The sequence below is a fragment of the Aulonocara stuartgranti genome (genome assembly GCF_965226115.1).
Source record: "Aulonocara stuartgranti genome assembly, chromosome: 18".
NCBI lineage: Eukaryota > Metazoa > Chordata > Actinopteri > Cichliformes > Cichlidae > Aulonocara > Aulonocara stuartgranti.
In genome coordinates, this window is record NC_138954.1 from 6,885,539 (window position 1) to 6,896,701 (window position 11,163).

General features: G+C 38.5%; 1 long non-coding RNA gene across 3 annotated transcripts; it reads left to right on the forward strand.

Annotated features, from left to right (window-relative positions):
- The first annotated feature begins 4,099 nt into the window (after positions 1–4,099).
- Positions 4,100–5,726, forward strand: LOC309694080. 3 transcript variants are annotated; one of them, XR_014272789.1, is made up of 3 exons: positions 4,100–4,122; positions 4,534–4,595; positions 4,816–5,726. It is a non-coding gene; the product is annotated as an uncharacterized lncRNA (long non-coding RNA). The 3 variants fall into 3 exon arrangements; XR_014272790.1 differs by having other exon boundaries at positions 4,114–4,350; XR_014272791.1 differs by having other exon boundaries at positions 4,114–4,238.
- The last annotated feature ends 5,437 nt before the right edge of the window (positions 5,727–11,163 follow it).

The following is an 11,163-nucleotide window of genomic DNA, read 5'->3' on the forward strand; positions in this document are numbered from 1 at the left end:
GGACCTTTTAAAAGTTGACTTAAAGTACAAAATAAAAATAAGAAAGACCTGAATCTGTTGAACAGGTAGAACCCTGTATCAAACATCCCTCTCCCTAAAGTCTACCAACTGCCAAGCTTGAGCTAAAAGCACTGCTACACAGTGGTAAACATCGCCTTGGTCCAACTTTTATTTTAGATGTGTTCCTGCCGTTAGAGTCAGGTAATAGTTTTCTTGAAACGGTGCATTTTCTCTGTTTAAAACTTTGATATGTTTTCTATGTTCTAATGATGATATTTGCAAATGATTCTGTTATTATTTACATATTACATCTTAACTTTTTCAGATAGCTCGGTTTGCAAGACTTGTAGAAACATTCAAGACTGGAGACAGTGGAAGTTTTGCTAGACATTGGGTGAAAACCAGCTGTTCAGCTAATACTCTATAAAGCTAAACAAGAAATAGCCACTTCCTCTGGTAAACTCCTAAGTGGTGATGATGACAGACCAATTAGCCTGACTCATTAGCTTTCGAAGAGCATTAGAAAATAAAGCTGTGGCAGGATGGACTTCTCTCTGAGTGTTTTTGCATTATTGATTGAGAATTAATGGCGGAAGCAGCTGTCATTAAAAGGGTAAGGGATGGCTCCAGAAAACCTTAGTAATGGCAATCTGGGCCATTTAGGAGTAAGCTTGATGGCTGTTAACCACTTAAGGGTTGGAGCATAACATAAGGCAGAAAAATAGAAGGTTAGAGACAGCTCTGGATGACAGAATGCAAGTTGGATTAGGGGTCGTATTTGACATACATTCTCTTTTTCATTACTTTTATTCAACTGTTTTTTGTTCTTTCTATTTATTTTTGTATAGCAGCAGCAATACAAAATAATGCTGTATTTACTTTCATTTATTGATGTATTTGCTACATTTAAATTGTATTTTATGCTACAGATGACAATACTGAGGACAATATTTTAGGATGAGTGTTACAACAAAGACAGCAACGCCCTATCTGAATTTGCTACAGCCAATTAAAATGGACCATTTTAATGTGATTGTATGATAAGCGATATGGATTGCTGTGTGGTATAGACTGTTCACGATGCTTCTTTTTCAATTTTGGTGAGCAAAATCTTTATTTCATTATTGTTGTTATTATGTGCAACTTACTAACCAGTCTTGCTAGCGTCAGGTGATAATGCAGCACAAACATGGTTGTGCCAAAGCTTAGGTTATCCAGCCTAAAATACAGAATACATAAGAAGCACAGTTTCCAGTATACCTGCTGGGCTGTCATTCCACATTTCAATTTCTGTTTCCATTACTCTGTGAAGATTATCATGTGAATACTTGTGTCAGTTTTAGAAATGATGGGTTAAACATGTGAAACTCACAGAATAATGGCACAATTTCCTTTTCAAGGTTCAGTGTAATCCTTTTTTTTTTTTCAATCTCAGCATTCACTGACTCACCCTTTTGACTACTTTATATAAAACGCAGGGTCAAAGCTGAAAGCACAATCAGATATTGTAGGTAGAGAGTTTCCCATTAACTAGCTATGCTCCAAACAGACTCACTCCTCTGGGCTTAAAAACCAGACATGTTTTTGTGTCTGTGAACACCTAAGTTTGCCACTGTCCCACCCACACATTACTGTATCATTCAATTGCTCAACAATTTGAAAGGGGAATGTGTGTGGTTAGTTTGTATTACAGGTGTGTATGTGTGTTGTTTTAAAGTAAGCACAGCATGGTATAAAGGCTGCACTGAGTCAGCGGCCAGCCCCAGTGAGTAACACGAAAAAAACAAAACAGCCTGATACTTGAGTAAAAGGTCTGCAGGAAGAGGTATGCAATGTAGTAAGGTTAGCTGTTAGAATCATTCACATGTATAAACATGCATCAGTAGTGATATGCACCAAGAATGTGTCAAAACCTACTCAAACTGACTTCACAAATAGAAAATAGATAAGCATCGTTCACACATCTAACTTACTCCAGTGCAGACGACTATACAGACACGCATGCAAAAACCTGCACACTGTTTTGGTAAATAAACGTCTGGCTTTTATGACACCTGCATTGTTGAGATTTTCTTCTGCATACCAGAAGCATGGGTATCATTCACTCCATAATTACACAGTTGGCTGGAGATGCAAAGCTGTCATCTTCATGTGGTTTTTTTTTTAAGTCTTGAGTAAGACGAAACTAATTGTGAAATGAGGCTCTCGGTGAATGTAGGTTATAATTACGTTTCTGCCAGTTCAACTATATATTCACAAATTTACTCGTTAAACCCCAAAAACAAGCCCATTAGAGAGTGATCATGTGCAATGTTTTGGTGAAAATAAATGTTTATTGAAGCCTGTTGAATACAGTGCACTCACTTGGTGGTTACTTTTATTCTGACTTCCAACGAGTTTGGCATTTCAGTTTTTATCTTAGAAAGTCATGTTATTTTTTTTTTATTTTTGGATTACTACATTCAATACATGAAAATCACAGTTGCTGTCAAAATTGTCTAAAAGCATTAAACTAAAACATCAAATAAGAAACTAGAAACACAAACACAGCAGATTAACGCTTTTATTTAGACATCATTTGTATTTTTTCTGGCTAATTCTCTTTAGTGCTTTCTCTAATGATTCGCCTTAATTTATACTTCAACTCACACATGACCAAACATCAAGTCTCAGTGTCTGAGCACTCAGGGTCTGCCGTTTTCATTTGGCTACAAATACTGACATGTGTCGTTCTGAGCGTACATCCATCCATGACAATCGCTATTTGCACACCTACACCCAGTCACATTGTAAGGACTAATGCAGCAGTACGTGATCACTCCATGACTTGAGTAATAGCTGATGACTAACGTCCTCACTTCTCACTCCCACATGACAAACAAGTCTCTTTTGCTCTTTTCACATCCTCCCTACTCCTTCACCTCCCTCATGCTATAATTCATCCAAACAACTCTATCCCCAGCTCACTCCTAATAGCTCAAAAGTAAATAAATAAATAAATAAATCCTCCCATTTCCATTCCTGACCAGTGGGTGCACCCTCCAATCAATTAGTTCATGTTCTATAATGACAGCAGCTGTGAACTGGCAGGACTTCTCCACATTTAAGACTCTCACACTGTGTGTGTGTTGGAATGTATGGCTCCCCTCTATTGACCCTGAGGATGGATAGATGGAAGTGTGCATATGTTCATGCATCACTGTGTTTTTATCTTTAAAGCAGCTGGTCTGTGTCAGACCTGGCTAACCACACAACCCAAATGTGTGTGAGGAGTAGAAAGTGCAGCACAAACTTTGAATTTTCATGTTCATCTTGTAAAAAAGATCTAAATTATTGGAGAAGTTTCTACTTTAGTAGTAGTAATAGTTTTTAAGCATTCTACACAATGTCCAAGGTCTCTTAATATATTATGTTAGTGTAGCTGTTGAAAAAAAATGGCTATCAATAATTTTTTAAACAAAAAGACATTCTTGTTTATATTGGGTAACATTTTCTTTCTTTCTATTTTGATTTTATTAATAGATCTCCTCCCAAGGTTGATCATACCTGAACCTGAGTTTGATTTGGGTAAAACAAAAAATACTGCAGACTATTGCTGGTCACATTTTCAATATGTCGTGGCCAGTGTTGGGAAGGTTGCTTCAATTGCAGACTACATAATACATGCCCAAAATGTATTTTGTAACGTATTCCATTACGTTACTCAATGAGAGTAACGTATTCTGAATACTTTGGATTACTTAATATATTGTCATGCCTTTTATAGCTACATGAATGTACTATTGCTTTGTGATTTATTACTATTACTGAAGGTTACTTGCCATACCAATACCCAGGGGCGATTTTAGCCCATTTTGGGGGGTTCTGAAGCACCCCCAAAATGAATCAAAGCACCCCCACAGATTTCTTACTTTTCTTGACAATATTTGCTGTTTGTGTGACACACTACTAAAAATATAAAAAGCATACAGTACTTGGTTGACACGTAACATTTTAACAACAAAAGTATAGAAATCCCCCCCCCCCCCCTTCCTAAAATGGTCTGTTCCAGTTCTCCCCTACTCTGACTCTAGCGCTCTGTCTGCCAGAGCAATGGTAGCTGAGATGCGGCGGAGCGGAGGTGTAAGTGCCTGGCTTAAAACAGGACATATTAGCTACATTTAACCTTCAGTTACTCTTTATATAGTTAGGTAGGAGTCAGACCATGTTTCTTTTTATCTGAAAAACATTACATCCAGGTAACCTGCAGTGTTGAAAACTTGTTTTCCTACGATGTTAGCTACCCTACAATCCATCCCGCTCTGTGGTAAAATCAGCGAAATTTGGCCGTCCTGTTGCTCCCATTGAAATGTATACAGCCTATTTAAAATCTAAAACTCATAATTGTCCGTAGCCTACTGTTGTTACCACTGTCCTGTTTGAAATGGATACTAACTGACTGAATGCCCATTAACCTTATAACTCCTGTTGTGTGTGTGTGTGTGTGTGTGTGTGTGTGTGTGTGTGTGTGTGTGTGTGTGTGTGTGTGTACAGAGAGACAGCCAGGTTCATAATGGATATAAGAAAGTTTTTTCAAAAAAAGGAGCCACATTCAGGTAAAAGTGTAAAATCAAATGACCTGTGAATCAGGAATAATATTGGATCAGTGTTTCAATATTTATATCTTTTATTAGATATACATGTGGTTTGGTTATTTGCCTTTTGGTTGAAAGTACACTGAGAGAGGACTTTTTGTTAGTGATCTTAATAGAATTTTTTCATATTAATTTAATTTTTCATCTAATTGAATACAATCTATTTGTGTATGATTGTCAGTCTGAAGAGGGAGAGAGGAAAGAGGGGAACGTGAGGAGAAAGTACAAGGTCGGGAAGAACCAGGTAAGGAAACAGACAGGGAACAGTGACAGGCAAAACAGAAACTGTTAAACTGACAAAGAGAAAAAAAACCTGATTTTACTCACACAATCTGGAAGTTGTGTCCTCCCTATATTAAAGCTGCTATACAGAATCTGCTAAACAAACTGGGTTGAAACATTTTTGACCCTCTTTAACAACATTGCAACTCCCTCTGGGAGGCGCCACAGGAGCCTCCGGACTAAGACCACCAGGTACCGGAACAGCTTCTTCCCCACAGCTGTCAGACTCCTGAACTCTGCCTCCTGACATCTGACCCACGTTAAACTCATGGACTGAACATACACACACCCACAATGGATAACTGTACCCTCAAACACAATAATAACATGGACTGAACCACCACTCACAACCACTAGCACTTTATACAGCCTCTGTAGAAACTATCTACACCCTCACTTATCTTAACTCCACTAATGTATAGCTCTGTGTAAATAATCATTCTGTACATTCGATAATCTTTAATCCTACAACTGTTTACAACTTGCATAGTTCCCATTTCTGTATAGCTGTATATCCCAGATTCTGTAAAGCTATTTATTTCATATTCTGTATAGTTTTTCATATTTATATCCTGTTCATATCCTGTACATAGCTTGTACTCACTACAGCCTGTACATACTTATAGTTATAGAATATTCACAACATACTTCATACCGTGTACATTATAACATACCATAATAGACCCATTTCTGTAATATACTCACATATCTATATTATTGCTAATATATATTGTAATATATCTATATCACTAAAGCACTTCTGGATGGATGCAAACTGCATTTCGTTGCCCTGTACCTGTGCATGTGCAATGACAATAAAGTTGAATTCTATTCTATTCTATTCTATTCTATTAACATGATTGGGGAGATTAAAATTAATGATATATTTTGATGTGGTTCAGCCACAACTCTACTAAAACCTCAGCCAGTAATAGGTAGGCCAACTTTTGGACCGTCCAGTTGTCTGTATGACTGCCACAGTACGTACATGAGGAGCTGTAAAGAGAAGCAGATGCTCTGTTTAGATTCTAAAAATGTTTTAAGGTTGTTTCAAAGATTCTGCACTGCAGCTTTAAATGTTTTCCAAAAGCACACATACACTTATCAGTGTCTCTCAAACTTTTTACAGTGTGTACCACCTGATAAAAATGTCAAGCTCTCCCAAGGACCACCATGAAAACATGAAAGTCATAAATCTTACAACACAAAATTAGTATTATTAAATTAGTAAAATTAGTGTCTGCAGTAAAGATTTTTTCATACATTTTATACATTCTACCACAGGCAAAGTTACCTCCATTTTTATAGTTCTTTTTTAAATTAATATTTTGTAATAATTTATTTGTAAATTGTTTTGGGAGTGTTTTTGTATGTATCCAAAAAATCCACTCAGTTTACTTCTTACTCACTATGAGCATCGTTCATTATTCTCCCCCAGTAATTAAGGTTAGGATATGTATTTTTTTATTCCAATCCATTCTTCTTTTGCAGCATTTAAATAACCTTTATCAGATTTGATGGTTTGGTTACAGACTTTTCAAAAAAGAGTTTTTTTTTTCTTTCACAAATGTGGGGATTAAATTGTGTTTAAATGTGCAAAACAGTGATGTCATGTTTTGTGACGAGGACCCAGGCACAGAGAGACTTGATGAATTTAAGAATCCCATGATTTAATAAAGAAATTCGCAGACTTGCACAGAGATGGTAAAATTATGATGACTGATAATGGAGATGAAGACAACAGACAATGAGGACAGGGAGGAACAGGGGTTTAAATGCACCAAGGAGACAGTCAGAGACAACTCGGGACAACTGGAGACATTTAAGGATGCAGGGACTGACAGAGACAGGGAAGATGTCTCATCGTGGCGTGTAAAGTTTATCTTGCTCTGGCTGGGCAGCTCTCTGTGTGCTCAGCACCCCCAAAGCTCTGATCCTAGAATCGCCCCTGCCAATACCAACTAGAATTGTAAATCTTAATATAAAATGAGTAACAGTAGGGTGGACATCAGGTAAGGCTGCACTTTTTGCAGTGATCTTGTATAGAAAAATATTTCGTGCGTATATAAAACAGGTCTGCGGCTCTGAACCGTAGTAAAGGGACCTCTGGCTAATATGTCGGGTTCTGTGTCGGGCTTGTGGCCGAAAACTAGCTTTACTTTGTTGTCTGGGTCAACCTTTCTAGCGAGAGACAGAGAGAGGCATTGAAAGAGCTTATTGCTTTGGAGGAAAACACAAACACAGTGTACAGTCGAGTCTTAATAGCTTACTTACAACTGGGCTCGTCAGGCACTCTTCTTGGCTGCAGTGGTTATTATTATATTTACATGCTTCCATCTCCCGTTTCTGCTCGGTGACAACTCGTACTTTTCAACTCTCCTTTTTCTCCCTCCCTGGCGCTCACAGACACATAATGGGTATGGCAGTCCATTCTCCTTGCAGCACGGACTACACTGCCCATCAGGCTACATTTTTTAGGGCTATGCCTGTAACACTCTGCCTGTTGCCTTTATATTAAATAATTTTTTGAATAACAATTGAAAAAAATATTTCTTCACGTCATTATGCGGGCCGCAAGTAGGGGTGACATGGGCCGTGAAATTGAGACACAGGCATCAGAGCCTCTTAATGTGTGTTTTGTTTGGGTTTCCACCGGAGTGGAATTACCAGAAATAGAGAGGGCATAGCCTAACATATGAAACAGGAAAAGACCGCCGTGTAATCCCTTCATTTCAACAAAGTAACTGCTTTCTGTACATCACTCTTTTAAATGGCAACTGTAACAGAATACAGTTATATTTTTTATTTTAACGTCGGTACTTGTATTCCGTTACTCCCCAACACTGGTCGTAGTGTAGTATTATTGTGTAGTATTTCTATTGAAAAGTTTCTTTGATTGTATTCTTTTTCATTTAGCTGTTTAACTTTGTTTTTCTTTCTATATATAACTATAGCTATCGATATTTATCTGCTTATACAGAGGCACTGTTTACTGGTGGAGTTTACTTTAAGTGTAATGTTTTGGGGATGATGCTTGATTGGTTTTAACTGTTTTGTTTTCTTCTTACCCACCTGTCTGAATGTAGTCCACCCCCACCACCCCACCCCTTTACCCCCCTCTAAGCTCTCTTATTTCAGGAGCCAAAACACATCTGAACTCTGGTCACAGCACTAGAACATTCTCCCATTTTCACCGTCTTCTGCTCCTCTCTGTCATCCTGCCGCTGTGGAGAGAGGTTGATCCATCATGCACACACACAGACACACACAAGCAATACATTCACACACACATACCACTATAAACACGCACACACAGGCAGACTCGCCCACAAGAATGTCATTCCAGGGATAGCTTGATCCATCACAGATGCTGTTACACACACAGATACGCACAGACAGACACACTCACACGCGGAGCACATGCCGAGTATGTGCACATACACATGTGTGCATCTCCCTGCCCACATGTATGTCATTCCAGCAGCTTTATCCATCACTCACACCCTTGCATGGTTGCTTTCAGACGCACACATACAAGTACCATGGATATTACTGAGTAATTGGACAGTCTGTTGGCAGGGGTTATGAGTCCTTAATGATTGTCAGATCTGTCACAGACCCAAGAGATTCATCTTTAGCTTAAATCTCCTCATCAGCTGTCAAGAGAGCCCTCTTCAGTGTGATCAACCCGCTGGAATAATGTTATATAATTGTAACCACAAAAAACAAAAACACAAAACTTCAACTACAGTATTTCATGCGTATTCTTTGACGAAGCCAAGAATGAAACACTATATTTTTACATTTTATTTATTACATTTTTTGTCTTTTCAAGCTTATTTCTTAAAGTTAAAATAATTCAATATGCAGTTAAAATTTAGAGGCAGGTTTGAATCGGGGAATGCAAACAGCACATCTGGACAAGCAGAAGCATTTTTGTGTACAAGAACATTGGCACACCCAAATTTAACAGCCAACTCAAGACACAAAGAAGCAGACGAGGACGTCGTCCAAACCTGTTGGGACTAAAATCATTTGGACTGACCTGACCTTTTAGATCAGACATTGGTTATTTGGTTACTGAGCAGACTCACGAACGTCTTTAGCTTTACCATGTTCTCTGTAACTGTCTCTGTAATTGCCCAGTGAAAGATTATGACCAGGCGTCTGAGTGTCAGACTATTTTTTTTCCTTCTAAATGCATGTTACTTCCTTTAAAAGCATTGAGACATTTAAAAGCATAATCTGTTGGAGGCCAGAGAGAAGGAGGAAGTCACATGTCCCGCTGCTTCCTCAAGGCTTGTCTCTCCCATTGCCACGAGGCCACTCACCCACTCTTTAAACGCTTCCCGCATACACACAAAACCCACCTATTTCATTTTTCATTTTCAGCTATTTTCTGGGGCTTTGCAGCAATATTGATATAAAAAGACTGCAGGCTCCTGAGCTCATGCTGGGATGGAAGGCACCCATCCATGGTGCAGTAGGGAGCTCAGTATTCGCCCCTCCCACACCCCCCTCCACAAAAAGACGATATTACAAGGCCCTTTTACCATGGCAATATAACAGAGTGGGGACAGAGAAGCAGACGTGCTGTTTAAATGTCTGTTGAAGCGTTGCAACTGTGTATGTGACAACATTCAGCCTGGCGATTTTGACTTCATGTAGAGTTGTTTTGATTGGCTGTCTAAACTGACGCCCCTGCCATGGTCAATCACAATTTGTTTATGTAATCTTCACGAATATGGTGTATCGAAGGAGGGTACCCACTGGGAATATTGATGTGAAGTCAGTGATTTATTCTGCACTACAGCATGTAGCCTGCATGGATCGTGAGTTTTTATGCTATATAAAATTATTATGACACTAAAACTAGTACTTATTCAGTTTGATAGAGTACTTTTGCCTCATTTTTGGTTCATTAGAGGAGAAATGAAAAAGAAAAATCAGAGAGCAAGGGAATTCAACAAAGTGGTGAGAATCACACAAGCTCTTAAGCTCTCATAAAGAAATGTTTGAAAGTATGTTTAAAATACAAGTTACTCGCTTTTTAACCTATTAACCTAATTTACATAATATGCATGTCTTAGGAGGAGAAAGCCATATGCCATGTAGGCACAGGGAGAACATGCAAACCTCATGCACAAAGGAGCCACTGTGCCACCGTGGAGCTATTTATTTCATATATTTTATGCAAGTTATTTGAATGAGCTAGATACACTAAGGTGCCCCTTTCACACAAGTCATTCCAAAGTATTCACATTTGTTAACTGCTAAACCCACCCTGTGTTTTCAGTTTAGTCTACAGTTGAGGAATGGCCAATTGCACAAGTGATTTTTGTTGTACATTTTTTTCTTAGTGTTTTGGGAAACTTGGACTAATTAATATAGAATTCTAAAGTTCATTTCAGGGACAAAATGCAGAGTGGCCACAGTAAAAGTATTTGCCCATAGCTAAGAAAGTATTAACTGCCACATAAGTTAACCCAGAGTCTGAGCTTTATCCAAAAAGAGGCCTTTTCCTAAGGATAGAGATGTTGCCTCCAAACTCTAGTAAGCTAAAGGCTAGATCCAAAGAATAGGAACCTGATAGCTGAAAGCCCCGCCTCCCAGGTAGGTATTTCTTTTTTTTTTCTTTTCTTTTTTTTTTACAAATCTCTACAAACTGCAAGTAAGTCTAGACACTCGGAGCCAACGTTATGCTGAACATGCGAAAAAAGCTCTTTTCAGTAGGTCTGTGCAGACGAAGTAGCAGCGAGTTACAGACAGCGGGCAATGAATGAGAAGCCAATCAGCAAGTGAAGCATTTAACTCCACTCTACTTCAGCTCTGCTCCACCAACTTTGCCAGACACTTAGTATGCAGTATGGGTGGATAATGCCACATTTAATCAACACCCAACATTCTGCCCTAACTCTGTCTTGTTTTCTCTCTTTCGTCTGGCATAATACCAGAAGTTAAACAGTAAAAGGAATGCCGTACTGCTGTTTTCTTGGGAAAATTACACCTCAAACAGTTAAACACCTTGTTTGAGGGCCATAAAATTTAATTCCAGGTTGGTCTCATGCCAGTGCTTCACATTTGAGGTTTTCTGCCATCAGCACAGCATCTGGTACCTACATGCCAAAATCCCACAGTTGGAAGTTGGAAGCTTTGAGCAAATCATACATTCAATTAACCTTTAATATGGGGAAATACAGACACTATGCAATTTATTTTACCATATAATATTCTGAAATTATAAGCG